Here is a 27902-nt window from a genome sequence, read left to right as displayed (position 1 = left end):
AGGAGACAGACAGAGCAGAGGTAGGAGCATCCCTCAAACCTCTATCTTACTTTTGTCACCGTGAGTAGGCACAAACAAAGGGTCGGTGACGTCAGCAAGAGCAGCCTCTAAGTTCATCATTGCAAGAGCACAAAGTTGAAAGCACCACGCACAGGTGGCTCAAAGGGCCTGTGGCGTGACCCTAGTTCCATGACTGGATCTCCCATTTAGGCTGAACACTTTCCCCCCAGTTCCAACTTCCTAAGAGGAAATGGTGCTGGATCACTTACCACCTCTAACTTTCCTATGAAAACCTAGCTATGCTTTTCTGCTGCATCTTACTAATGGTATCCAATGTGAAACCTAGGGATGTGGAGAAGAAAAACACATGCTGTCCATGGTTTCTCTGGAAGGCAAGAGAGGATGGAAGCATATCATCACAAATACCTGTGATGAGGCTCCTTGTGACCAATAATCCTAACTAACTGCAGAGGAAGCTGGGTCAGGATTACGGGGAGTGCTAGTTAATGGGCACTTATTTTCCAACCCCTCTCACCTCCAAAGCAATGGTTATTTGCCCCATAAGAAACAGAACCATTTACAGTTAAAAGCTTAGGCTTTGAATTTCTGAAGAACTCATGATTCACATTTTTGCAGAACCAAATTTAGATAAAGGAGGAATGTTTTCAGTTGCTACTCAAAGAAAGGATACCTGGATCCTCAATGCCCCTGGGAGTCTGTGTTGGCATTCACTGCAGGGTTTACAAAGCATCAGTCACTCTCAGATGTGACATCCCTAAATGTTCCCTGCACTCTACCAAGGGACAGTTTCTAATGTCATTGTGAAGCCATCAAATATGTTCAGGGTATAGAATATCAACTGGACATCTGGGGACATTCTCTGCATGAGCTGGAGTCAGAGAAGAACTGGAATCCGTGGAACAAAGAAAGGGCAAGCATTGTTCCCAGGACCCTGGTGCCGCCCATGTGTGCATGTCCCCGAGGCGCCAGGCCTCTGATGGGAGGGACGCTGAGGCCTGCTCTGCAGGACTGGCCAGGGCACCCATCACCAGCACGGCCCACACCACTCACAGTGCACCTGGGTACCCTGGGTCCTGTGTGCGGGTCTCCATGCTCAGAGTCCTTCCTTCCCCATGCCACAGGCCCCTCCATGGCGGGCCCTCGCCCTCCGCAGCACGCCAACCATGTCCCTGTTGCGCAGGCTGTAGATGAGCGGGTTCAGCAGGGGCGTGAGGATGGTGTAGAAGGCGGAGAAGACCTTGTCTTTGAGGGGCGTGTGGTAGGACTGGGGAAGCATATAGGTGTACAAGGTGGCCCCGTAGAACAGGGTCACCACCATCATGTGTGACGAGCAGGTGGCAAAGGCCTTCCTCTTCCCCTCCGATGACCTCATCTGATGCACTGTGAGGGGGATCTGGGTATAGAAGGCCACCACCATGGAGAAAGGGGCCAGCAGCATCACCACACAGCAGACGTACATCACCATTTCATAGGCGGCCTTGTCCCCACAGGCCAGCGGCAGCATGGTGGGCGCCTTGCAGAAGAAGTGCTCGGTCTTGTGGGAGGCACAGAGGGGAGACTCATGGTGATGGGCGTGAGGAGGAAACTGTCCAGAGCACCACCGGACCAGGAGCTGGCCAAGATGAGCCAACAGATGCGGCGGCTCATGAGGGTAGGGTAGTGCAGCAGATGGCCACATAGCGGTCGTAGGCCATGAGCCCCAGCAGGAAGAACTCGGCGCCCACAAGGCCCATGTAGAGAAAGTACTGGGCGGTGCAGGCAGCGAAGGAGATGTTCCCCTTGCCCACCAGGTGGTCCACCAGCGTCTTGGGCACTGTGGTGGAGATGTAGAGCATGTCAATGAGTGACAGGTGGCTGAGCAGGAAGTACATGGCGTGTGCAGCTGGGGGTCCACCTGGATCAGGAGGATCATGGCACCATTGGCCGTCAGCGCTGTGAAGAAGATGATGGAGATGACGGCGAAGAGGAGGCCTGAGGCTCTGCCGTGAGGGAAGAGCCCCGCCAGCGTGAAGTCGCTGGAGAAGGTCCTGTTCCCATCCATGGGCTGTGTTTGACCTGGGGCACAGAGAGAGACGCGGGGCTGGTGAGCGTCAGAGCCGACAGTGCGTGCGTGGCAAGCACTGGGATGCTGCGCTCATCTGCGTAACCGGCATCAGGCGCCTTTTGCTGAGCCGGATTTGCCGTTACCTCCCAGTGAAGAGCAACTGGAAATCTCGGTTCCCAGGGAATGCAGCCAGTGGACACTGGACAACTGCCGCTCAGTTATTATGGCAGAATGCCAGGGATCCAGAGAGGGCGCTTCCCTTGGAGAGGGCTCCGATTATTTAGGATGTGGATACAACTGCTGGACTTTGATTCAATCAAATAGCCAAATAGTTTGGTCAGACATTTGACCAGAGTGGGGATTTTTGTCACAGTTTTAAAGCTGATCTGCCTCATCTGCAAATAGCCGTGAAGCGGAGACACAGCTGGAAGCCTCGTGAGCTCAGTGAAGGGGGCGGCCCTCTGCCTGGTCCTTGGCCTGGCCGCTGGCTCCTCCTCTTCACTCATGCTCAGTTTCACGCTCACGCTCAGGGCAAGCCTGCATTCATGAGGCACTGCTGGCGATGGCGCACTGAGTGGTGGAGAATGTTCCCTGCACCGTAGGTCTGAGAGCAGGCAGCAGCCAGGGCATGTGCCTCCTAGGCACCAGCAAGGGCTGCGGGGCAGCTGGCCTTGGACAGTGAGGGACAGCACGGAACAGCCCCGGAGATGGGGCGAGTGCCCCGAAGGGCGAGAGGTGACCGTGAGGCTCAGAGCTTAATGGAGCTGGGACGGCAGGAACACGACAGGCCGTGCAGGACGCGCCAGCACCCGGGGACAGTGACGGTTGCCAGTGGGCAGCTCTTCTAGGCAGTGGCAGGGCAAGGGGGTCAGAGCCGCTTTTAAAAGGTACTTCAGGCCAGAATTTAGTTGCAGTTTTAAAGTCGCGGACTGCCTGTTTAACCTTCACCAGCCTGTTTATTGTGCTCTGTTAAACAGTGTCCCCTTTGGTACGACCGAGTCCAGTACGTTCTACCCACCTTACGTCCTCTGGTTCTTACAGGTTTGGGTCTGACTGTGGTCAAGGCTGGGACTCCTGTCCCGGACCTTTCTTCCCACCCCTTTTCCCTTTGGCAAGACTGCGGGCTTATGGGCCAAAAGCTCCAGAGATGTGGATGTGAAAGTGGTCTGAAGGACTCGGAGACCAGGGGGCACCAGGGACCACTCCAGTCCTAGAAAGGAGAGTGGACAGCCAGGTCGTGGGTGGTGCAGGTGCATCTCGAGTGTAAGAATACAATAAGAAAATACTTTAAAAAATGCCTCGGGCAGGGAAAAGGTGATTTGGAGGGGACCCCAGAGGCCACGGGCAACAAAGGACCTCAACACCGCAAATGGCAAACAGGCAAGTGGAAAGACGCAGCGTCCTTGTTGCGCCGGGAAATGCAGATGGAACCGTGGCGCGGCGCTGCCTCGCCCGCAGAACAGCTCTGACCAAGAGCCAGCGCTGCGGGGACGCAGAGGAGGCCTGCGTGCCCTGCGGTGGGAGAAGGCCAGGAGCTCGGAGGAGAGCCCCCTGTCCCTCACAGGACCCGAGGCAACCTGACCGTGAAGAGCCAGTGGACGGCGGGACTGTGGAGCCTAGACGAAGGAAAACTGTTTACAACGCACAACCCAAGAGGCGCTGGTCCTGCGGCAAACCTGGAACCTGCAGGAACCTGAGGGATGTCAAGAGAGAAACCACACAAGTCCAGGCAAAAGGAATGGCTGCCTGGCGACATCCTGCGCAGACCCGAGGCCGACCTCCCAGGGAGCGGGGGTGGTGCATTGCCCAGAGGCGGGGCTTCGTGGTCCACGGACGCCAAGTACCAGCCGCTGCCCAGAGTGTGTTTCTGGAGAGCCCACCGTGCTGAGGGTTGGCCGCCGTGTAGTGCTGTCCACAACAGCGGGAGAGGGTTCGGTCCACCCCACCCCAGAGAAAAGGAAATGCGTGGTGAGGCTGAGGGGGAAATCCCTGATATTAACCTCCCACAGCGTGCATGTACCAAACCTTCTCCCCCGCTCCTAGTTCCAGGTACAATTATTATTAATTAATGTAAAGCATAGAGTAGTAGATTGAATTCAGATGTCAGTAATTATGATCAAAAAGGAAGACAGTCTGAGATACACTGGGGTGAGCAGTCAGATGCGTCCCAATGTTTTGTGCAGACACACTATTCTTGATTTTGTGAATCCAAAGAAGAAAGAAGAGGGAAGAAAGTGTGTAACATTACTGTTAGCGAGCACTGAACTCATTTAAGATGCATGCCAAAATTCAGACACGATTGGCAGAACTGCATAGAATTCAAGGTGCTCGTTTCAGCTGAGTGTGTGCGAGCATGCACGTGTGCCCAGCCGCGTCTGCAGAGGCAGTTGGCAACCCCCAGAGCCAGACACAGGCACAGCAGGGTGAGCTGAGGTTCTGGAAAGTTCCTTGCCCACGGCTCCACCACTCACCAACCACCAACACTGCTAGCTTGGGCATTGCCTCCAAGCCTCAGCCTCAGTGTCCCCTCTGGCCGCAGGGAAGGGAACACAATCAGTTTCTACATGCTCACAAGAGTCCCACCACCATTTTCTCAGTGAAATGTCAGAAACGGTAGGTTTTCACTTATAGCGCCAAAAAAAAAGTCACGTGGATAAGAATAATTCTGAAGAGCACTAACACAATTAGTAGTATTAAAATGCAAGGCCAGGATGCATGTATGTCGTACGTGCACATGTGAGTTTTAAAAGTTGGAAAATGTGAAAAAAGTAGTGTGGACGAACAGAGTTCAGGAGATTTAAGAAGGCACACAGTAAGATCAGATAGGAAACAGTTATGTCAATCACAGCTGCACCATATACAGGGTGAACAACCCCTTTTCAGTCATAGGTTCACTCTTCAAAGAAAGCCAAAGTAAAAAGGTACAAAATAGAAAGGAAAGAAGATGCAAAAATAAGAACAACTGGAACACAGAGTGTCATCTAAGGTCATGTTATGAATGGAGCAGGGAATAGTTCTGCAATTTGTGTTTTTAAATAAAAACGCATTATATCCTCAATGATGTTGGTTCCCATAGCACAATTTTTTCACAAAAATGCATTACTGCTCTAAAAAAAATAGCAGGTTTACACCTAAGTCAGAGAGTTGAGCTCCGTAAACACGCCGACACCACCTAGGGCAAAGGAGGTTGCACCTGCAGGAACCTGACTACCCCCGTGAGAACTCCCCGTGTGTGGAGCTCGGCAGGCAGCCCTGCAGAAACGCTGGATGAAGCCGCAAGATCCAACCCGTGCTGCAGAAAGCGTCCACACCCAGACCCCACGAGCAGCAGAGGTCTGACCACAGGTACCAGCAGAAGAGCAAGTTACTTACAGGATGGAATGCCATTTCAACTTCACACGAATGCAGCCAGAAACTCAGTGAAAATGACAGACTACATATGTGTGCATGTGTGCATGTCACATGTGGTAGAGGTAACACACGTATATACACGTATGAACAGCCTGCTTGCCCAGAACATGGTAAATAACTGATCCAGATTTGGAAAAACGGGCCTTTTTGCAGAAGCAGGATTGAACACAGAGGTGCTCTACCCTAAGCTACGTCCTCAGCCATTTTTATTTTGAGACAGGAATGGGAATCACTTCCATATCTTTCTGCATACTGCAACACTTCTGAAGTTGTCTTTGGAAGATCTTAGAGAATGCTTTCTCAATTTCTAAAAATTTTGAGGGAGAATATCTCTATCAAAATTTTCCAATTTTTCTGTCAGGCATGGGGATGCAGGCAGGACTATAAACTCCCAGCTGCTCAAAAGGCTGAGGCAGGAGAATCACAAGTTCAAGGCCAGCCTGAGCAATAGAGTGAAACCCTTGCCATTTTATTGTTTGGTATTTTTTTATTGAGTTATTTATGCATTTTGGATATTAATCCCATGTCAGAGGAGCAGCTTGAAAAGGTTTTCCCCAATCTGAGCTCTGTCTTCATGCTCTTAATAATTTCCTTAACTGCACAGTAGCTTTTTAGCATTCTTAATCCATCCATCCATTGATGGGCATCAGAGTTAGTTCCGTGTTTTGGCCATTGTGAATTGTGCCGCTATAAACGTGAAAGTGGAAGTATTACTATAGTATGATGGTTTTACTTCTTCTGGATAATACAAGGAGTGAGGTAGCTGGCTTACATGGTGGCTCTGTTCCTAGACTGTTGGGGAATCTCCATATGCTTTCAAGAGGGTTTGAACCCGTCTGCAGTCCCGCCGACAGGGTACGCGTGCACCTGGCCCTCTGCATCCTCACCAGCGCTCTGTGCTCTGCATTCTTGGTGATTGCCATCTGGAGTGGAGTGAGACCAAGCGTTAGTACGGTTTTGACTTGCGTTTCCCTGGTTGCTACAGATGTCGAGCATCTTTTCATATGTTTGTTGGACATTTGTGTTCATTCTTTTGAGAACTGTCTGTTTAGTTTTTTGCCCATTTATTGTTTGGGTTATTTGTTTTTGGTGTTGAGTTCTGAGTTCTTTTTATTACCGGAATATAAATCCCCTGTCAGAGGAGCAGCTGCCAGAGATCTCCTTTCTGCAGGCTCTCTCTTCATGCTCTTGTTTCCTCTGCTGTGCAGAAAAATTTTAATCTGATGCTGTCCCTCTTATTGATTCCTGCTTTTATTTCTTGACCTTTGGGAGTCTTGTTGAAGAAGTTAGTGTCTCCAATTAGAATGATGATTATCAAGAATCAAGCAACAATAGGTGTTGGCTAGAATGTGGGGAAAAAGGTACACTCATACATTGCTGGTGGGGTGCAAATTAGTGCAGCCACTCTGGAAAGCAGTGTGGAGATTCCTTAGAAAACTTGGAATGGAACCACCATTTGACTCAGCTATCCCACTCCTTGGCCTATACCCAAAGGACTTAAAATCAGCATACTACAGAGTTACAGCCACATCAATGTTCATAGCTGCTCAATTACAATAGGCAGACTATGGAACCAACCTCATGCCCCTCAATTGATGAATGGATAAAGAAACTGTGATATATATATATATATATATATATATATATATATATATATATACACAATTGAATATATTCAGCTATAAAGAATGATAAAATTATGGCATTTGCAGGCAAATGGATGAAGTTGGAGAATATCATGCTAAGTGAGATAAGCCAATCTCAAAAACCAAAGGACGAATGATATCGCTAATAAGTGGATGAAGACACATAATGGGGTGGGAGGGGTTAGTGTTAGGGTTAGAGTTAGGGTTAGGGAGGGGGCAAGAATGGAGGAAGGAAGGACTGTATAGAGGGAAAAGAGGGGTGAGGGGGGGGGGGAAGGGAAAAAATAACAGAATGAATCAAACAACATTACCCTCTGTAAATGTATGATTACACAAATGGTGTGCCTCTACTTCATGTACAAACAGAGAAACAACATGTATCCCATTTGTTTACAATAAAAAAAGATATTTTTTTTTAAAAAAAGAAGTTGGTGTCTGTGAAAATATGTTGGCCTGTTAGGCCTGTTTTCCTCTAGCAGGTGCAAAGTGTTTGGTCTTATTCCGAGGTCTTCGATTCACTGAGGGGTGATTTTTGTGCAGGGTGAGAGACAGAGATCTAGTTTCATTCTCTTGCATATAGATATTCAGTTTTCTTGGCCCCATTTGTTTAAAAAAAGGCTGTCTTTTCTCCACCATATGACCTTGGAACCTTTGTCCAGGATCAGATGACTGCATCTGTGTGGGTTGTCTGTCTTCTGTTCTGCTCCCTTGGTCTTCCAGTCCTTTTGATGCCGATGCACTGGGATTTCTGTTACAAGAGCTCTGAGGTCAGGTTTGGGTGCCTCCAGATCACTCTTTCGCTCAGGATTCTTTGGCTACTCTAGTTTTTAATTCTTCCACATGAATTTTAGGGCTGTTTTCTTTTTCCTCTGCTGTGGTGAATGTCAATGGTATTTTAATGGGGATTTCTTTGAATCTTTATCATGCTTTTGGTATTATGACCATTTTGACAATTTGTTGATTCTGCCTATCCAAGAACACGGGATCTTTTTAACGTCTAGGTTCTTCGGTTTCTTTCTTCTTCAGTGTGCCAGTTTCTTTTTTCATTGTAGAGGTCTTTCATCTCCTTGGTCTGTTTCATTCCCAAGTATTTTATTTTACTTGTTTTTGGTGGTTACTATAGGGGATGTTTTCCTAATTTCTTTTTCTTAGCAGATTCATTATTAGAGTTTAGGAAAGCAACTGATTCATGTACATCGATTTTGTATTCTGCTACTTGGCTGAAATTCTGAAATTATTTATGAGCTCTAGAAGTTTTCTGGTGAAGTTTTCATTGTTTTTTTCTTTGATTTGTTCTTGTGCGTAGGGCCGCGTCATTGACAGAGACGATTGGAATTCTTCTTTTTCTATTTGTTTTCCTTCAAATTCTGTTTCTTACTTGATTATTCTGGCTAGAATTATAAGAACCATGTTGAACAAAAATCGTGAGCATGGACATACTCTCCTTGTTCCTGATTTCAGAGGGAAGGATTTCAGCTTCTCTCCATTCAGTGTGACGCTGGCATTGGCCTGCTTGTACAGCCTTTACGATATTGAGATACGTTTCTCTGTCCCTAGTCTCTCCATTATTTTTAACATGAATGATTGCTGGATTTTGCCAGAAGCTGCTTCTGCATCTATTGAGATGATCATGTGATACGTGTACTCCATTCATGTGGTGAATTATATTTATTGATAAGCATATGCTGAGCTATCCTTGTGTTCCTGATGCTCAGCACACCATTATCCTGGCGAACTATCTTTTAACTTGTATTTTTTTTAAAGTTCATGTTTCCATTTTTATTCGATGTTTCCAAATGTAAAAACGTTGCAATTCTTACTCCAGTTATGTCAAAGGAAGCCAGGCGCAGCGATTCGGTGAGACAGCACACTTCTCTGCTTCAGTTTTGCTGCTTCTTGTGATGGCGCGACAGGCAGGAAATTGGGTTGTGTGTGCTTGGATGGAAAAATGTAGTCTTTACAAGAACAGCACCACACAGGGCCGCTTCTGCTTTGTCTGCAAGTCAGATTACAGTAGCTTCTTGTTTTTCATGAGGGACGTAGGACTGAAAAGTTTAGTTGCCCAATTGTGTTCCACTGCCCCACAGATAAGCACCAGTGAGTCTCAACGTGTGGCAAGCTCTGGAGGGTCAAGGTGGTGGGCACCGCTCCCCTTTGGTGGATTCCACTACTTAACCTGGAAAAGTTGGCTTTTCTCTTAAGCAAATCTGCTTGGGGCTTTCCTCAAATTTTGCTAGGTTGGGTCCCACAGAACACGGAAGAAATTTAAAAGTGAACACTGTGTTGTGCTCTGTAATATTATTCAATGTTTTGCTAGCTGCATGGATAAGACAGCTGATTTGCTAAATGGCAAAATCCTGAGGCCCTACTTAGACCAGAATGTTTCTGACCAAAGAAAATCATACAGCAGTATTTAAAGGCTGACTTTTAAGAGATGACTGACATTAGTACTTTACATTTTTACACGTTGAATACATAGTCCAAGGGTTTATAAAATAATTTCATGCTTTATTACCTCGAAGAATTTCATGTATAAGATAAATCCTTCAAATACTCGTGATGGTATTTGGGAGAAGCAGTCCTAGTCCATTAGTGATTAATACAAAGTATCAATTTGTGGGAGTTTAAATGTTTCTTTTTTTAAAAAAACCCAGCATACATTACCTCTGCAGGAAGAAAAATGTAAAAATTCTGTGTGATCATATCTGATTATAATATATAATTTAGAATAAAATGTCACTGGCTAAGTTTTTCTATCTACCCCTTCCCTGGACAGCATTGGTTTGTGAAATAATATGTATATTCAGTTCAGTTTGCGATCATACTCCCTGTGGGACAGTCGCCCCTGCTTGCCCAAAGGCGGACCCCGATCCTGTGGTAACTGGCAAACGTGCAAATTAAACAGAAGATGGGTCACAAAATTAAAAAAAAATGTTTTAAGAGTAATTTCCATTGAGGCAAATATGGTTCCAAGGTATTCTCTGTGAAGGGAGATCAGAGATTCAGGGAACTGACAACTGAGCCTGCTAAATAAATTATGTGAACACTGTCGTCGTGGTGAGATGTGACTACTACACACATCCTCTCAAAAGCATTTCTCTAAAAATCACCAGCTCTGTAGAATGATAGTTGGCGTTGAATCACTACTGAATTTTAGGGGTAATGGCCTTAGCAGGGCGACGGGGCACAATACCAGTTATGCAAATCCAGACAAATGAGTCAACAAATTTCCAAAGTAGCAACTGAAATCCTTTGCCCAAACCGCTACAGGACCATGCAGAAACAGCCTGAATGTGCAATTCACGATTCAGATCCTGATCCTGTGAATCACGTGTGGGGTGGATGGATATCTTTCACACCAGGAAGATTTTCACTGATTCCCACGGCAGGAAGAGTGGGTAAAGGTCAGTGCTGCAGATGAGAAAGCAAGGAAGGCAGGACGCACCTGCAGTAGTGAGATCTGAGAAGAGCACGCCGTAAATGGACAAAGACCAAAACGAAACAGACGAAGGTAAAATCGGGCTGTGAAGACATGACAGAACGCAGTGGGGCACGATCAAGGCAGGAGTAGCTCCACACGGTGTTGGCTGGTTTAAAGTTCTACATCATTTTCTGTTTTAAGAGATGATCAGAAAGCATCTGAAAAGCACGCAAGTTATTCGCAATCCCGGCAGAACCAAGCAGGTTCCCAGCCTCGTGCAGATGTGCCCGGAAGTGAGGAGCCGCCCCGGGAGGCCACCTGGTGGGGAGGGCCGCCCAGCCAGCTGGACCCTCTCAGGGGTCTGGTCCAAGGGGCTCCTCCTGCACAGGTGGGCTTCAGAGAGGCCACCCTCAGCGCCACAGAGCCAGCTCTGAGGGCGCAACAGGAGCCGGCCTGCTGAGGGGTTCAGAATCAGAGCATGGACGCTGTCTCTGGGGACACCCTCACCGTGTCTGGGTGGGGAGGCCACAGACACAGCCCCGGGGAGCGGGAATGCCTGTCACAGACACGCTCCAGGTCCGAGCTCGGGGAGCACTGGACGGGAGGCCTTGGATGGCCCAGTGGCAGGCTGTCCTGCCTGGGGGAGAGCAGGTCCGGGCAGTGGGGTCCCTCCCCGAGTCCTGACTGAGGCAGGGCTCTCTGTCTGGCAGCCTGCTCCAGCATAGAACCGGGGGGCGTCCAGGGCTGCTCTGGTGGACATCACAGCCCACCAAGGCTGCCTGTGCTCCATGGGTCAGGGAACCAATGTGAGATTTGGCTGGCTGCTGAGCGCATCTTCTCCAATTAAGCACTGAGTCCGGGAAGGTATCCAGGGTCAACTGGGACAGGGACCCACTGAGACATGGGCCCCAGCTCCACTTCCTGATCATTGGCCTCCTGTATGCCTCTGGGGGACATGGTGACGTCCCAGGCTTCAGTTAAGCACTGCTGCCCCACAGTGCCTGAGTTCTGGTGGTGTCCTTGCCCCTCATGCACACTCACCTGGTAAGGTGTGGGTTCCTGTGCACGACTCGTGGGCAAGGTGGACAACACGCTCTGTCCCCGTGAGGCTGTTCTGAAGTGACATGCAGCCTCCTCCTGGTCCAGGTGGCTCTGTGCCGGAGCCTGGCTCACGTCTGCTGTGGACTGACAGCCTGTGACTCAGTCCGTGACTCAGCTGGACTCTGTTCTAGGTCAGCAGAAACATGGCTCACGTGCATCTGTCTTTCCTCTCGGGCACCGTGCTCTGGGCGCCTGTCGCAGCCCGTGACAGAATGCTGTGTTTGCGGCTCGGACTCCGCTGCCCACCTGACAAACAGGCCAGCACCCCAGGCAATCAAGGGCAGCCTCAGGGCCCATGTTCCCCTGGGATTTTTTATCCCTGGGCAGCTCAGTTTCCCCAGCGACTCTGGCTTCCGCTGTGATTCCGAGCTATGGAGAAAACAGCCAGAGAGCACTCTGCGTTGGAGGCCTCCTGGGACAGACCCCTTCCTCACCGCCCTGGTGACGCCCACTCCCTCGGGCTTCCCAGGAGGACGAGTGGTCTGCACCAGGTCCACCCCAGTGTTCCAGCCGCCTGAGCCTTCGCCACTTCTGTCACCAAGGCAGCCGTGCATGTCACTTCGCTCTCCCAGGAATCACCTTGTGGTTCACATTTCAGCAAATCAAACAAAATGGTTTTAATGCCCTTGGTGACGTCAAACCTGGAGTCTGCGCGGGGGTCCCCGTGAGCCCCTCTGCGCTGGCCCTCACAGGTCTCTGCTGTCACCGTGCACGTCCTCGTTTACTGCACCAGAGCTCTAGTTAATCAGCACCGTCACGTGGAAACTCCCTTCAGCCTTGAGAAAGCACTGAATTTTCCTTATCAGCCAACTCTTCAGTATGTGTATGTTTTGTTTTGACTGTTTATTAATTTTCTGATAACCAATATTCTGTCAATCAAACTTTGAAAATCTATCTATTAACCTATCTCCTATACTCGCAATATTTCTACTTCTTAGGTAAACAAGTACTTTTAAATTGTCTTCTTGATTTTGAAATCTGTTCATGCAGCATAGAGCAAAATGGTTTTCTGAAATTGCACTTTGCATATACCTTAAGATTTCATATGAATGGCTTTAAATTCCACAAGTACTCTAATTTTTAATTTAATTGACAAATGTGAACCTTTAAAAATCATTTTGCTTTTTACATTAAATTTGCTTATTCACTTTAAATTATGTGTATTTCAAAGTTGTCATCAATAGCGACAGTAGAATATGACAGTTTGAAATCCTGAATTTTACAAAGAATGTCTCTCCAGTGTGATCAAACACTGAAAATGTATCTTAGGATACAGTATGATAGACGTTTACTTTATGGGACCAAATAAAGAGATTGACTCGAGTAGACCAGATTTAATATGCAGGCAGACTTCTGGGTTTAACCTGTTTGTGGCTGAGAGACTTGAGCCTTCACTCAGGAGAGCTTGTGAGAACTCACAGACTTGAAAAGGAGCCACCAGGTTATTGCTCTAACCTGCACCCGAGGCTACTCCACGCACCTGGCTGCTCAGGGCTTTTCTACAGCAATGACAGATGGGTTCAGTCAGGGGACTTGCAGATGCTCTTCCAGCAAGTACAGGGCTGATTCCGCATGAAGAGAGCTGGCTGCAACCACCTATTCCTTAGTTGACATTTCGAGTTTATTTCTTTTATTTTCCAGATGGATTGAAGAATTAATTTGACACCTTATAAATCTTACAGTATAATATTTTTGGATTTAATCTTGTTCAGTTTCAAATCGACTTACTTATATACAAGATTAAATATTCATTTCATATAAATATATGATTTGATGATGCGGGCTGGATGCTAGCTTCGTACTTAATTTGTTAATATCACCTTCAGGGCATCCTTAGCATTGATATTGCTAAATATTTAATGAATAAAAAAACGCCCAGTCTTTATATGTTCTCAGCCAATATCTTGAACTCTATCTAAGAAAACATGCCATACTAAAGTTCCTTACAAAATTTTCTGGGGGATGAATAGAAAGTGTAATATAAAATCGAAAGAAATTGCTTTATAAGACTGAGTCCAGCCTCGAGAGGAGGATTCCACAGCAGACAGTCTGCCCGGCAAAACCCAGACAGGCAGTGTCTTGCCCAGGTTTGAGGTCACTGGGCAGACCTGGAGCGACCCTCTCATGTCTCCTTACCGTGCTCCTGAGTGAACCTTTCTCAGTATGACTCTCCTCACAGCTTCCTTTACCTGTTTGTTCCTGAGACTGTAGAGGACGGGATTCAAGAAGGGAGGAACCATGGTGTAAAAGGCAGAAAGCACCATGTTCTGGAGTGCTTCTGTGGCCGCCGCCGGCTGTAGGTACACACAGGCGATGGAGCTGAGGAAGACGCACACCACCAGGACGTGAGGCACGCAGGTGGAGAAGGCCTTCCCCTGCTCTTGGGCGGGGAACTTGAGCACAGCTGAAAATATGCGCACATACGACATGGCGATGAAGACAAAGCAGCCGCCGCAAACCACCACGGCAGAGGCGAGAATGGAGAGCTGGTTGCTGGACGTGTCGGAGCAGGAGAGCCTCAGCAGGGAGGGGATGTCACAGAAGAACTGGGGGACCACGTTGGAGCCGCAGAAGTTCAGCTGCAGTGTGTTCCCAGTGTGCACACCCATAGACCAGGCCGCTGAGCAGAGACGCCACCGTCATGCGGACACAGAGTTGGACATTGATGATAGTCGAATAACGGAGGGGCTGGCAGATGGCCACATAGCGGTCCCAGGCCATGACGGTGAGAAACAGAATCTCCACAAAAGCACAGTAAATGACCAAGAAGATCTGGGCTGCACAGCCAGCCACTGAAATGGCCCTGTTGCCGGTGAGGGAGTTGACACAGGCATTGGGGACAGTGACAGAAATGTAGCACATGTCCAAGATGGACAGGTTCCTGAGGAAGAAGTACATGGGCGTGTGCAGGTTCTGGTCAGCCGTGGTGACAGTGACGATGAGCAGTTCCCTAAGAGGGTGGCCAGGAACATGAGTAAGAATAACATGGAGTAGAGGAACCTTAGTTTCCAGCCTTCAGCAAAGCCCATGAGGAGAAACTCAGTCACCATGGTGGAGTTGGCCATTTTGTGGAGATGCTGGTCAGCTGGGAAGGCAGAGGAAAGGAGACAAGAAGCATTAAAAGTCAACACACCCACCTCAGATGCTTTTCTTCAATGTCATTGTTTTATGTCGTTGTTTCTGCATGGGGAAAGCTCTCTATTGGTCTCTCGATCAGCTTGACCCCTTCTGAGGAGATAGTCCTCAGTGCTTAAGGGGTTCACTGTCCCCCATAGCATCCAGTTTTGAGGTCATCGTCTCAGTGGAGACTGAATTACCCGACACATGTGAGATCCCTGTGTTAGAGTAAGGTTAGAGTCCCACTGAAGTTTCATCAGGAGCTGACCAGCACATCTGGGTGGATGTGGACACAGAGCAAGCACTAGCTCTGTGTCCTCCAGAATGATCTGCCTGTCACCAGGAGACATGCCTTGAGGCACAGTCCTGTCTGTAGGGGCAGAAATCAGTATTGAGAGTTTCCACTCGTTCCTAAAGCTTGTCACGACTGCCAGATGGAGGTAGGCTGCTAATTTACATGTGATTTTACAACGTTGTTTTATGGAAATCTTTTAATTCTTGCAAATTATGACTCAGTCAATGCTTGGAGAAAAGTCAAAGCTGTGCCTGAGCTTAAGTCACAACTCAAGCTGAGTAAACCTTGGTAAGAAAACCCCATGCAATCACATGGGAAAGTGATCACGGGAACTTCCTTGTGACCCGTGCTGTGGGTGTTTCACGTACTCTACGCAAGCCTAGATTCTTACCCTGAAATTTATACTTTAATAAAATGAATGGAGGCATTTCCTAATCTTTATCTTGATTGTTTCCCATTAGAAGTATTTGGCTTCTTATATGGTCATTTGGCTATCAAAATTTAGTACTGGTTTTGGTACTGGTTCCACAGCGATCTGAACACTTAACAAGCAGCCTTAGTCTCAATTGTCCCTGCCCCCTCCCCTGACTCCTATTCCTTGCTGTCTTTCCTTGCTCCGTGGCTTAATACTATGTTCCCTTCTCTCTAGAACAATTTTTTCTATTTTCAGTTGGCATGTGCATCTCATAATGCAAATTCTTACGTACTATGTTAGTTTTGTAGGAAACTGGTAACACCACAATTATATTAAGTGTCTCCACCAACAGGAGTCATTTACTCAGGCAGAATCAGTCTCCAAGAGAGCAAGCCTGTGCACCTCAATTGGAGGTTCAGCAGCGTAAGGCAGCTGAGCAGGGTCTGCCCAGCAAGCCCCGTGCACAGTGCAGCATTGGCCTGGGTTCTGCTGGGGTCCTCAGCGGTCAGTCTTCTGCCCTGGGTCCTCTCCACCTCTTGCTTTGCATTCTCTCCCAGGAGGTGACTGCAGGGATCTTGAAAGCCACTGCCAGACCCCTTCTCTTTGGTTGTTTTCCTAATGTTCTGTTGCTCTCCATAACCTTCCCCTCCAAGTTTTACCTCCGAAAGAGTAAGAATCCTCTGTGTCATCTTTTTTTTTTTTTATTGGTGCTTTATACTTTTATAACCTCATGGTGAAGAGAAACCCTATGAATGTAACCCATGAGCTAAAGCCTTCACTAGGTCTAATTACCTTCAAATACATTTTAAAATCTCATAGGAGAGATCCTATGAATGTATACAATGTGGTAAAGCCCTCACTAGTTCTTCTTTCTTCATATACACGATTAAAGTCATACTAGAGTGAAGTTCTATGAAAGTAAATAATGTGGGATACCCTTCAGTTCAAATCATTTGACAACATGAACAAAGTCATACTGCTATGAGTACTATGAATATAAACAATATGGGAAAGGCTTAGTGTTTTGTTCCATTAGATAACATGGGTTAACTCATACTGGTGAGAAACCTTATCAGGGTAAACAATGTGGGGAAGTCTTAACTAGTTCTAGTCTCCTTCACAGACATGAAGGAGAGCATAATGGAGAGAAGCCCTAAGTATATGAACAATGTGTTAAAACCTTTACTTGGTCCACTTTCTTTGGACTACATAAATTAACTCAAACTAGGGAGAGGACCAATGAGTATAAACAGCTTGGTATTATCCTCATGAGGTCCTATTATAAGGTCACCACCCCAGGTGACAACATGGCGCTGGCCAAGCTTCTCTTCCTGACTTTACCCTCATAACTTCTTCCCTGCAGCAAATCAGTCCTTGCCACCCCATCCCAGGACCTCGGAAATAGGTCCCTGTCCAATCAACTGCCACCCTGCCTCTCTCCCTAAACTATTAGCTCTTCCCAGCCTTATAAAAGAGCATGTATTTTCAGAATAAAGTGGAACTTCTCCCATGATTTGCTTTGGACTGTGGCTCCGTGCGCTTCTTTCATTGGTGCCAAAACCCAGGAGGGGGATCCTCATCAATTGAGGACTCCCTCCATCCACCCAGCCAAAGTTTCTCACCCTCATCCGCCTTCTCAAGCGCTGGCTACCCTGCAACCATCACTGGTCAACTGTTAGGTGAGTTACCCTTTCATAGGCGACCACCCTTAATCAGACTTACCACAGGACTTTGGCCGTGATCGTCAGGCAAACCCCAATGTCTGGTTATACGTGGGAGACCGCACCCACCTCAGCCTTCACGACCATGGTGGACTCCTAGGTGCCTCTTTCCTCCCTCAGTCAGGCAGGAGGGAACAACAGACCCCTTCCTCTTCTCTCCATCTTCTCTCCTCTCCTCTTCCACGCTGACTGGCAAAGCCTAGCGCTAGTTACTCCGTGACCTCCAGCATTTCACCCCGGCAGGGAAAATCTCGGGTGATGACCTGACTTTTCCCTTGCCCCCGACTCTATCGAGTCCCGTGAATGGTTTTGCTCATTGGGGATGCCTGAACGAGTCATCCATTCACTTCCCCTGGTCCGGAGATCGATCTCTCTCTCTCCCTCCCCTCCTCTGCCTCTCATCTCCCTCACTTCCTCTCCGCTGTAAACAATGGGGGCCTCTTCTTCCCTCCCAACGACTCTCCCTTAAAATGCCTACTCTCTAACTTGGCTCATCTCTCACTTGCTCCAGATAATAAACCTAAAACCCTCATTAATTTTGCACCCAAGATTGGCCTTCGTACCTGTTAGACAATCTTAGTTGGTGGCCTCCCGAAGGCTCCCTTTGACCCCCAAATTTCCGGGATCTTTTTCAATTACTGCCAGCACTTCGAAAAAGTGGAAGGAGATCCCCTTCCCCTACGTTGAAGACTTTACCCTCCTCCACTCTCACCCCAATCTCTATTCTTCCTGCAGACCTCATCAGGTTCTCCTTGCCTGCAAACCCTCCCCTACTGCCGAGTCTGCCACCTCCTCTTCAATCCGCAGACAAACCACCCCCCTACCACTCACCTCCCTCTGTCCCTTCCTCTCCTTCATCATCCTCTCCTGAGTCCTCTTCACCATCACCCTCCCTTGCTCCTAACTCCTTCAGCCCTCCAGCCACTAGGTCACGCTCCCAAACCACCCATTCACATGTCCTGGCATCCTTTCGAGAGGTCACTGGACGCAAAGGGGTTATTCAGGTTCATGTTCCATTTTCCATGACTGATCTCACCCAGCTTGAGAAGAGATTGGGCTCTTTCATGACTGATCCCACTACATATGTTCAGGAATTCCAGTGAGTCCTCCAGGCTTACAGTCTCACCCACCATGACATCTAGATGCTTCTAGCCAATACCCTTCTTCCTGAAGGAATGTAGGTGGGTATGGGTATTAGCCCAAGCCCATGCAGATGACACCCATCATGTTAACCCTAAACATCACACTGGCCCCCATGCGGTTCCTGAACAGGACCCAGACTGGGACTATAACACCGCAGCTGGAGTGCAGCTGAGAAATCAGTTTGTTGCCTGCATAGTTGCTGGCCTTAAGAAGGCCACCCATAAGGCAGTTAATTTCCAAAACATCCAGGAAATAATGTGGAAAAAAAGTGAAACCCCTTCTGAATTTTTAGATCGTCTCACTAAGGCTCTCCAACAATATACCAACTTAGGTCCTGAGACCCCCGATGTTAGACACATCCTTATGACTTATTTTCTATTTCAAATTTACCCTGACGTTAAGACTAAAATAAAAAAAAAAAAAAAAAAAAACTTGAACGAGGGCCTGCAACACCTCAGACCAAAATTCTGGCTGTGGCTTTCAAGGTCTTCCATAACCATGATGAGGAAGCTGAATGCCACAAATACCAGAGATATGAAAAGGCAGAGCATAGTAAGTTTCAGATTCTTGCTCAGGTCCTTCAAGGGACCCCCCAAGCATGGCACCAACATCATCCACAAAGTAAAAATCCTCCAGGTGCCTACTTCAAATGTGGAAAAGAAGGCCACTGGGTGAAAGCATGTCCCACCCCAAGGACCCCTATTACCCCTTGCCCAAAATACCAACAAATGGGTCACTGGGGATCAGACTGTCCCACCTCCCAAAGGGGAGTTGCGGCAGGAACCCTAATGCTGACCTCCTGGGCCTGGCACACAACAACTGATGGGGCCTTGGGTCCTCCTCCCCAGCCATCACTGTTGACAGGCAGGAACTCAGGGTGGAAATTTGTGTGAGTGGGTGCCGTATTAATTTCCTCTTAGATACTGGAGCCACATTTTCGGACTTCATGGAGTTTTGGGGACCCACAATGCCATCATCCTCTTTTATTGTCGGGGTAGGAGGGAAATCTATACTTCCACTAAAGATCCTTCCCCTTACATGAACCATAGAAAATTTCCCATTCTCACATTCCTTCCTTGTCATGCTCCAGTGCCCAGTGCCATTTCTTGGTAGGGATATTCTCTCAATCCTCAAAACCACCATCTCGATACAGCCACCGTCTTCCCCACTCCACACTTCCTAATGGCCCTCCTGACAGGTGATCCCACAATTCCCTTTTGCTCTGACTGTGCTGGGCCACTAGAGGGCCATCCACACAACCATTTTTTCTGTCCCAACCCACCTCGTTAATCCTATCATATGGTACACCCAAAGCCCCTCCATGGTCGATTGCCCTCCCATCCGCATTTGCCTTAAAGATCCCAACCAGTTTCCTAGTCAATCCCAGTATCCTTGTCCACTGCTGCCCTACTTGGCCTCCAGCCTATCATACATGATCTTATAACTAAGAAATACCTTCAGCCTACCCATTCTCCCCATATCTCAGTATTCCTTTTCCACTGCTGCCCTACTTGGCCTCCAGCCTATCATACATGATCTTATAACTAAAAAATACCTTTGGCCTACCCTTTCTCCCCATAACATCCCCATATTAGTGGTTAAGAAACCTAATGGTATCTACCGGTTTGGTACAAGACCTTCACCTCATTAATTCCTCTGTTATTCCTACCCACCCCCTGGTCCCTAACCCATACACTCTTCTTTCCCAGATCCCAGCCACCTCTACCCATTTCTCTGTTATCAGTTTAAAAGATGACTTTTTCTCTATTCCCCTTGCACCTGAATCCCAAGACATTTTTGCATTCACCTGAACTGACCCAAAAACCAGACATTCTCAACATTCTCACATGGACTGTCCTCAGGGTTTTAGGGATAGTCCCCATATCTTTGGGCAGGTTTTGGCAGGGGACCTGGAAGGCTTCCACTCAGCCTGCCCCAACTCCAACCTCCTTCAATATGTAGATGATCTTCTTTTGTAGCTCTTCGGCTGAAATCTCCAACATTGACACCATCAACTTACTCAATCACTTAGCCCAAAAGAGGTATCAGGCCTTCCCCCAAAAGGCACAAATCTCTACACCCACATCACCTACCTTGGGTTCCTCATTTCGCACAGAAAAAAGGCTATTACCACTGACAGGAAACACCTCATTAACTCTCTCCCCACCCCAAAAACCAAGGTCGAAATTTTATCTTTTTTAGGACTGGCAGGATACTTCAGGGCATGGATTCCCAAATTTTCCCTCCTAGCTAGACCACTATATGATATGGCAAGGGACCCCCAGAACAAGCCACTACTTTCAACTGCTGGACGGCCTTTTCAGATGCTCAAACAAGCGCTCCTTTGAGTTCCGGCCCTTCACTTGCCTAATTTATCCAAACCATTTCTCTTGTATGTTCATGAAAAGGGAGGCCAAGGTTTGGGGGTCTTAGGACAAGAGTATGGCCCCACTTTTGCTCCAGTATCCTATCTTTCTAAACAGGTAGATCCCACCATTAGAGGGTGGGCATCTTGTGTGCGAGCCCCAGCTGCCAGCCAGGTCCTCCAGAAGGAAGCTCATTAGCTGAACTTTGGATCCCCTTTTACCATTCTTTTGCCACATCATCTGAAGGATCTGCTCACCTACAAAGGGCTCCAGTCACTTCCCCCCCTCTAGGGTGCTTTCCTTACTTACATCTTTTCTCCAGAATCTGGCGGTATCCTTTAAAGCTTGCCCTCCATTAAACCTTGCCTCTCTGCTCCCGGCCTCCCCTCCCCCAGCTGATTTCCCCATACACAGTTGTACAGAAACCTTAGAAACATTTTTACCCTGTCCTACTTCAATCTCCGAAGGCCCTTTGCCACATCCCAACCTTATTTGGTTTACAGATGGTAGTTCATTCATGCACAATGGCACATGGAGAGTGGGATATGCTGTCGTCTCCCATTCAACAATAGAAGCCAACCCTCTCCCACTAAACACTACTAACCAACAGGCTGAACTTCTGGCAGCTATTTGAGCCTGCGAATTGGCAGCAGAGAAGCTCTATCCCTCTACAACAGATTCTAAATATGTTCTTCACACTTTGCTGTCCCATGCTGCCATATGGAAGGAAAGAGGAATACTAACATCCAAGGGCACTTCTGTTACCAATTCCAAACTTATTTCTGACCTACTCAGGGCTGCACAGTTGCCCTCCAGACTTGGAGTCACTCATTGCAAGGCACATCAATCTGACTCTTCTCCCATCACAGTCAAACTCTAGGGCTGACCACGTGGCATGGGAGCTGCCCTCAAAACCCTGAACCCCTCCACTGTGCTCATGCTCACCCCCTTCGGCGATATGCACAAGGAAGACCATAAACACCTTTTTCACTTCCTTCATTCCCTGTTCCACTCTAGCCCCCAAAGCCTGGCAATCTTCCTCCAATCTTTCTTCTCCCTCTCTGTGGATGACAAAGCCCTCTTGCAACAACAAATCCTCGACATGTCCCATCTGCCAGCGAACCAACACCAACACACCCTTGCAGCCCAAACCTTTTCCCTCTCACCAAGCCCGTGGGCACACCCATGTGGCAGACTGGCAAATTGGCTTTATCAACATGCCCAGGGTTAAACACATAAAATATCTGCTGGTCCTAGTAAACACCTTCTCTGGCTGGATCGAGGCCTTTCTCATATCCAACAAAAGAGCCTCTACAGTAGCCTCCATTCTGATGGCTCAAATCATTCCTCAATTTGGAATGCCCATCTTGATCCAGTCCGACAATGGCCCAGAGTTCACCTCACAGATCACCCGTCTATCACTCAGATTTTGTCCTTTACCTGGCATTTCCATTGTCCTTATCACCCACAAGCATCAGGAAAAGTTGAAAGAACAAACCGAACTCTCAAAGATATCCTTACAAAGCTCACCATGGAATTAAGTATGGATTGGGTGAAGCTACTTCCTCTGGCTCTTCTCTGCCTGCAGGCTCTGCCAAAAAAAAACCCCTCACTCCTTTCCCCCCTTTGAGATTATGTATTGCCACCCTCTTCTTCCCCCTGGCATCTCACCAAAAGCCTGGCCCCTTCCCGAGAACTATGCCCTACCCCTTCTCTTCACCTCTGAACTGAATTATGGAAGCACCAAGACTGGCTTCTCCCTGACCCCGACCTCTCCCAGAACTCCCTCCCTCTAACACTTGGTCAGTTTGTGTACTATTGTCCCCCGGGAGAGAGAGATCCCCTCAAACCAAAATGGGAGGGCCCAACTTCGGTGATCTTGTGTACTCTGACAGCTGCCAAGCTGGCCCTCCTTAACAATTGGCTTACTCCATGGATTCATATTTCCAGACTAAAGCCAGTCTCCAGTTCCCAGGGCCCTGAAGAAACTCACCTGGAGTCCTCGGTGATACCTTCCTGCGGACCTCAAACAAAATACTCTTGCTCTACCTCTCCTCATAACCCCTTAAAGCTTCATTTTTCCCAAGTCTCCCTTCTTGAGCCAATTCCTGAACATAATCTGTTAGTCCAGCCCTAACCCCTATCTTCCTACCCCTTCTCCTTATGCCCCCTTAATAACCTCCACAACTTTCATGTGGAGATTTAAGATGAGGCAAATATACACAGAAAAGAACACCAAGACCACCTCTCTGGCAGCAACAGCCGACTGTCCCCTGATGGGTTGCTCTGGCGTTATTCATATCTCATTTCCCCTGACACCAAGCTATTTCAACAGGCTACCCACCCCTACCTTTGCTTTTTATATGATCAAGCCCGAGATTACTGCAGATGGTGGCCTGATACCTACGGAGGCTGCCCATATTCGTCTTGCAGGGTTCATGATGCCTTTTTGGGACAGCTGAACATAGGCATCTTTTCCTACATTAGCAATGCCCACACCTACAATCTCACCATCAAGGACTCATGGGATCCTTGGTGGGCTTCAGGGGTAACTGCTTCTGTTTACTGTAACGGATATTCTCACACTCCCTGTGGATCCCTCCACATATCTCGGGAATATGTCTCCATAGGCACCCAGGTGTCTCAGGTATCTTCTGACATCAAGCATTCAGAAAAAATCATCATGCAGGACTAACAAAATTCCTCCTCCTTCTCTGGCTCATTTTACTCCTGGCTTCAGATACTAAAAGACACCATTGGCCTCCTCAATTGCACCTTTCCTACTATTAGCCATGCCAATTGTTTTCTTTGCGCTTCTCTAAACCTACCTCTGCTAGCTGCGGTTCCCCTAAAAGCTACAAGCTACACATTTCCTTCCCGGAAGTCTTCCATAAAACATTTTTCTCACATCCCCTTGTAGGAACCTGAGGACATCACCTCCCACTCACCTCCTCGAACCTGCATCTATGGAACCCAAACCCAAGCTGCTCCTTCCATGGCCTGTGCCATTAACATCACTCTTAACAATACTACTTATGCTCAACGCAGACATATCTTTTGGTGTAATGGAAGCCTCACAAATGTCCTCTTTAAGAACTTAACCTCCCTTTGTGTCCTTGTTACAATTGTTCCACAGTTAACCCTTTACAGCAGCTCGGAACTTCAGTTCCTTATGTCCCCACACTCACGTGCTAAGCATGCAGCTTTCCTACCCATACTGGTTGGTGTTTCATTGATCACTTCCCTTGCTGGGATGGGTCTATCAGGAGGTGCTCTTGCCCACTCCTTATGAGATATCAACACCGGCTGGAAAGCACTCTCTCCTCTACTGCCTCCTCCCTTGCCTCTCTGCCAAAGCAGGTAACCTCCTTGGCCCAGGTGACTCTCCAGAATCGCTAGCCTCTGGACCTCCTTACGGCTGAAAAAGGGGGAATCTGTGTATTCCTTCAAGAAGAATGTTGCTATTAATGAATCTGGCCTAGTGGAACAAAATATCATCAAATTATGTAATTTGGCAGCAGACCTACAAAGCCCCCCCCCCCCCCATTCCCCATTCTCCTTGTGGTTCAGTCTCCCCTTCTAACATGGGTATGGCCCATTCTAGGACCATTATCCATAGTTTTTCTCACCTGTCTCTTTCTACCCTGTATCATTAAGTTCCTCCAGAACCAAGTGGGTAAAATCTCTAACAAGGCTTTTAACCAGCTTCTCCTCAGGAATTATCAGCTACTGGCAAGAGATGAGCCCAGCACCTCCTCTCGGGAACACCTCACTACCTGTTGAGGGAGCTGTAACCAACCTATGGACCTCCTTCCTAGTGGCCCTCCATCAGGACGCCTGGCTTATTCCACCCACCCACCACCTGGAGGAATGGAATAAAGCGATGCAGGACCTCTGGCTACAGGAAACATTTTGTGACTTTAGTCCCCAACAGATCTTCCCTTTTTTGACCTTGTTATGGGTCTTCTTGACCATGTTCCTCCCGATTCCCCCACCCGTCCCTGACTCCACCCCCGTCCAGCAGGAAGTAGCCAGACCGAACAACACCCCCTTCCAATATAAAACAAGAAAGGGAGGAATATATAAGGTCACCCTCCCCCAGGTGCCAACATGGTGCTGGCCGAGCTTCTTTTCCTGATTTTACCCTCATAACTTCTTCCCTGCAGCAAATCAGTCCTTGCCACCCCATCCCGGGACCTCAGGAATAGGGCCCCATCCAATCAACTGTCACCCCGCCTCTCTCCCTGAACTATTAGCTCTTCCTCAGTCCTATAAAAGAGCATGTATTTTCAGAATAAAGCAGAACTTCTCCCGTGATTTTCTTTGGACTGGCTCAGTGCACTTCTTTCACCTATCACCTGCAACACATCAATGGACTTGATGGACAGAAGCTGTACGACTAAGCAATGTGGTAAGGCCTTTATTTGTTCCACTTATCTTGAAATGTATTCATGAACTCATACCGCAGAGAATCCCTATGAATGTAATGACTGTAGTAAAGGGGCACTCATCTTCACAGATGTGAACAAACTCACTGGAGAGAAGTTCCATGAATGTAAACACTGATAAATTCTTGAGTTCCATACACCTTCACACACATGAAGAAACTCATACTGGAGAGAAGCCCTATGAATATAAACAATGCAGGAAAGCCTTGTTCCAGTTACATTAGACAAATGTAAAATATGAACAAATTGATATTGGAGAGAAGCCAGTAGAATGAAAGTAGTGTGGTAAAGCCTTCAGTAGTCCATTTAGTATTCCTAAACAATGAAGAATGCATACTGGAGAGAAGGCTCAAAATTTAAAATTGGTAAATCTTTTATTTGTTACATTTGAATTTTTTTTTTAAGTGACAGATCATTCTTTATTCTCAATTACCTCCAATGAAAAGAAAGGAAGAATACTACAGAAAAACAAAGTCTTTGAGTGTTCAAAAAGACAAGTGTAAAAATTCTGGCAAAGACATCAGATGTTCCACTTCTCTTTGTATGGTAACAAGATTTTTATTCCTTTGGCAAAATACATGAGAAAATCATCTTAAGGGAGGAACAATTTATTTTGGCTCACAATTTTAGAAGTTTCAGTTCTTTATTGGTTGGCTCCATTGCTTTGGACCTAAGGTGACATAATATCATGGTGGAAGAGTTCAGCATAGCTGGCTATCTCATGGCAGCTGGAAAGCAGAGGTAGAAAGAGGAATGGGCCAGTTACCAGATGTATCCTTCCAGCTCACATCCCTAGTGGCCCATCTCCTGAAATCTGGCACCTTCTAAAGTCTCCATTACTTTCCACATCTTCAACATTGGGTACCAAGTCTTTAGCACATGAATTTTGGGGGAACATTTTGTCTTCAGGTAGGCCATTTCAATTACATAAAAACTACATGTGTGGGGGGGGATTACCCATCATTTGCCTGCAAAACCCTGGATAGATACCACCATTGTTATTTATGTTCGTAATCAAGGATTATCACTTCTAAGTAACTTAGGTTATCTTTCTGGTTTTGGTTTTGCAAAACTCTCCTTGAATGTGATCATAATTTTCTATATAAAGTGTTCCATTTGCAATTCTAATCTACACTTGAATAAACTTGGTATCTATGGAAACTCCCATTTTTATATTTTATATTGATAGTTTATATCACAAACAAGTGTCCCATCTGTTTTCCAGTTTTTCTATGAAAGTCATGTGTTTCTTGTGTGGTCTGAGAATCTAAGTATGTATATGAAACCAAGGAAATTTTAATGTACATAGTAGCTCTATGAGAGCAACCTGCCAGATCCCAGCCCTGCTCAGGTACAAGGACATGAATTTTGACAGAGGTCACTCATACTCAGCAGGATGCCTGCACATAGAGAGTAGTCCTGCCTACCTCATGGGTATGTTTTACACCCTCCTGATAAAGTGGGTGAAGGAATATCCAGTGGTCATATTGAAAAAAACAACTACACCTCCAACCTCAGCCAGTGTGTCTTCATTCTAGGAATCTGAACAGATGTACAGGTGAATAGCAACATGAAAAACTTTGTGTTTGACTTCCGGATGTTATTTCTATTGTCCTCCCAAGTGGACAAGACCATGACTGGGATAACTAATCAGCAAGAGATTAACATGTTTACAGATGGTAAGAGGCACAAGGTCACAGATGGAAGGCGTTTGTACATTCTTGCACATCAGCATCATCTCTGGTGGTCTCTTACTCTTCATCTTGAAAAAACCTTGTTGTTCTGTGCCTCTTGTCATTTTCTGTCTTCTGCAAAGCTCATAGACCAATGGGACCTAAAAGAGGGATGATATTTGAGAGGGTTTTATCTCTGTGATATGTATGAGAACAAAGACAGGACTAACCTGTTATAGTAATGGAGAAACTGAGTCTCAGAGTTAGGAAAGTGACCATTATCTCTGGGAGAATGTGGGGAAAACCATATGAATATGAATGTAGACCATGAAATTCCAGACTCGGACAAATTTCTTTGCCTAATGGCCTTAGTAATAACAAGAGCAACAGCAAAAATCCTCTGGACCCAAGCTATTGAATTTGTGTTAGAACACAGCCTACATACCTGGAAGTATGGTCACCATGTGTAGATCACTAATCAAAGGAAAGACACCCAGTAATAAGTATGCACAAAAAGAAGAACATCATTAAAGCCCCAGGAGTTCTGCTGCTTTTCCCATCACAAGTTTCTGCCCTGTGTTTCCCAAAGGTAACACATTCTTTAATTCTTGTTGAGCTTTGTTAAACAATTTGAATGGAATCATGCAAAATAGTTTTAAAGTGATTTATTTTTTAAAAGATTATTTTTTATTGTTTCTGTCATTTCAGTATAGTATCCCATTTAAAGACATCCATTTTATACAACCAGAGAAATGAAAAATTGTACCCTATTTGTGTACAATGAATAAAAATATAAAGACATCCATTTTATTTACCCTTTTCTATTTATGCATGTTTTAGTTGTTTCCTGTTTGGAGAAGTGCTAATAATGTTGTTGTGAGATTTCTTTTGCATGGTGAACATGTGCAGCTATTTCTGCTGGTTATAGAGCTGAGTGGAACGATTGGTGCATGGTGTAGATGTCCATCTCTAGGACTCACTGCCAAGGGGTTGTGAAGATGGTTGTGGCAATATACACACAGGTGTGCATGTGAGTTCTCCTTGCTCTGTATCCTCACAACATTTAAAGTTTTCAGTGGA

At 46.9% G+C, this 27902-nt stretch overlaps 1 protein-coding gene and 2 pseudogenes across 7 annotated transcripts in view; 1 reads left to right on the top strand and 2 right to left on the bottom strand.

Annotated features, from left to right (window-relative positions):
- LOC306663249 (zinc finger protein 124-like) overlaps positions 1-27902 on the top strand; it is a 368872-nt gene that overhangs the window by 156045 nt on the left and 184925 nt on the right. The window lies entirely within an intron of this gene.
- On the bottom strand, positions 1115-2062 carry LOC306663339 (olfactory receptor 2T6-like; annotated as a pseudogene). Its single transcript has one exon. The product of its transcript is annotated as an olfactory receptor 2T6-like (transcript).
- Positions 13777-14709, bottom strand: LOC306663338 (olfactory receptor 14C36-like; annotated as a pseudogene). Its single transcript has one exon. The product of its transcript is annotated as an olfactory receptor 14C36-like (transcript).

Source organism: Sciurus vulgaris (assembly GCF_902686455.1).
Source record: "Sciurus vulgaris genome assembly, chromosome: 6".
Classification (NCBI taxonomy): Eukaryota; Metazoa; Chordata; class Mammalia; order Rodentia; family Sciuridae; genus Sciurus; species Sciurus vulgaris.
The sequence above is the reverse complement of the archived record's forward strand: the minus strand, read 5'-3'. Positions and strand labels throughout refer to the sequence as shown.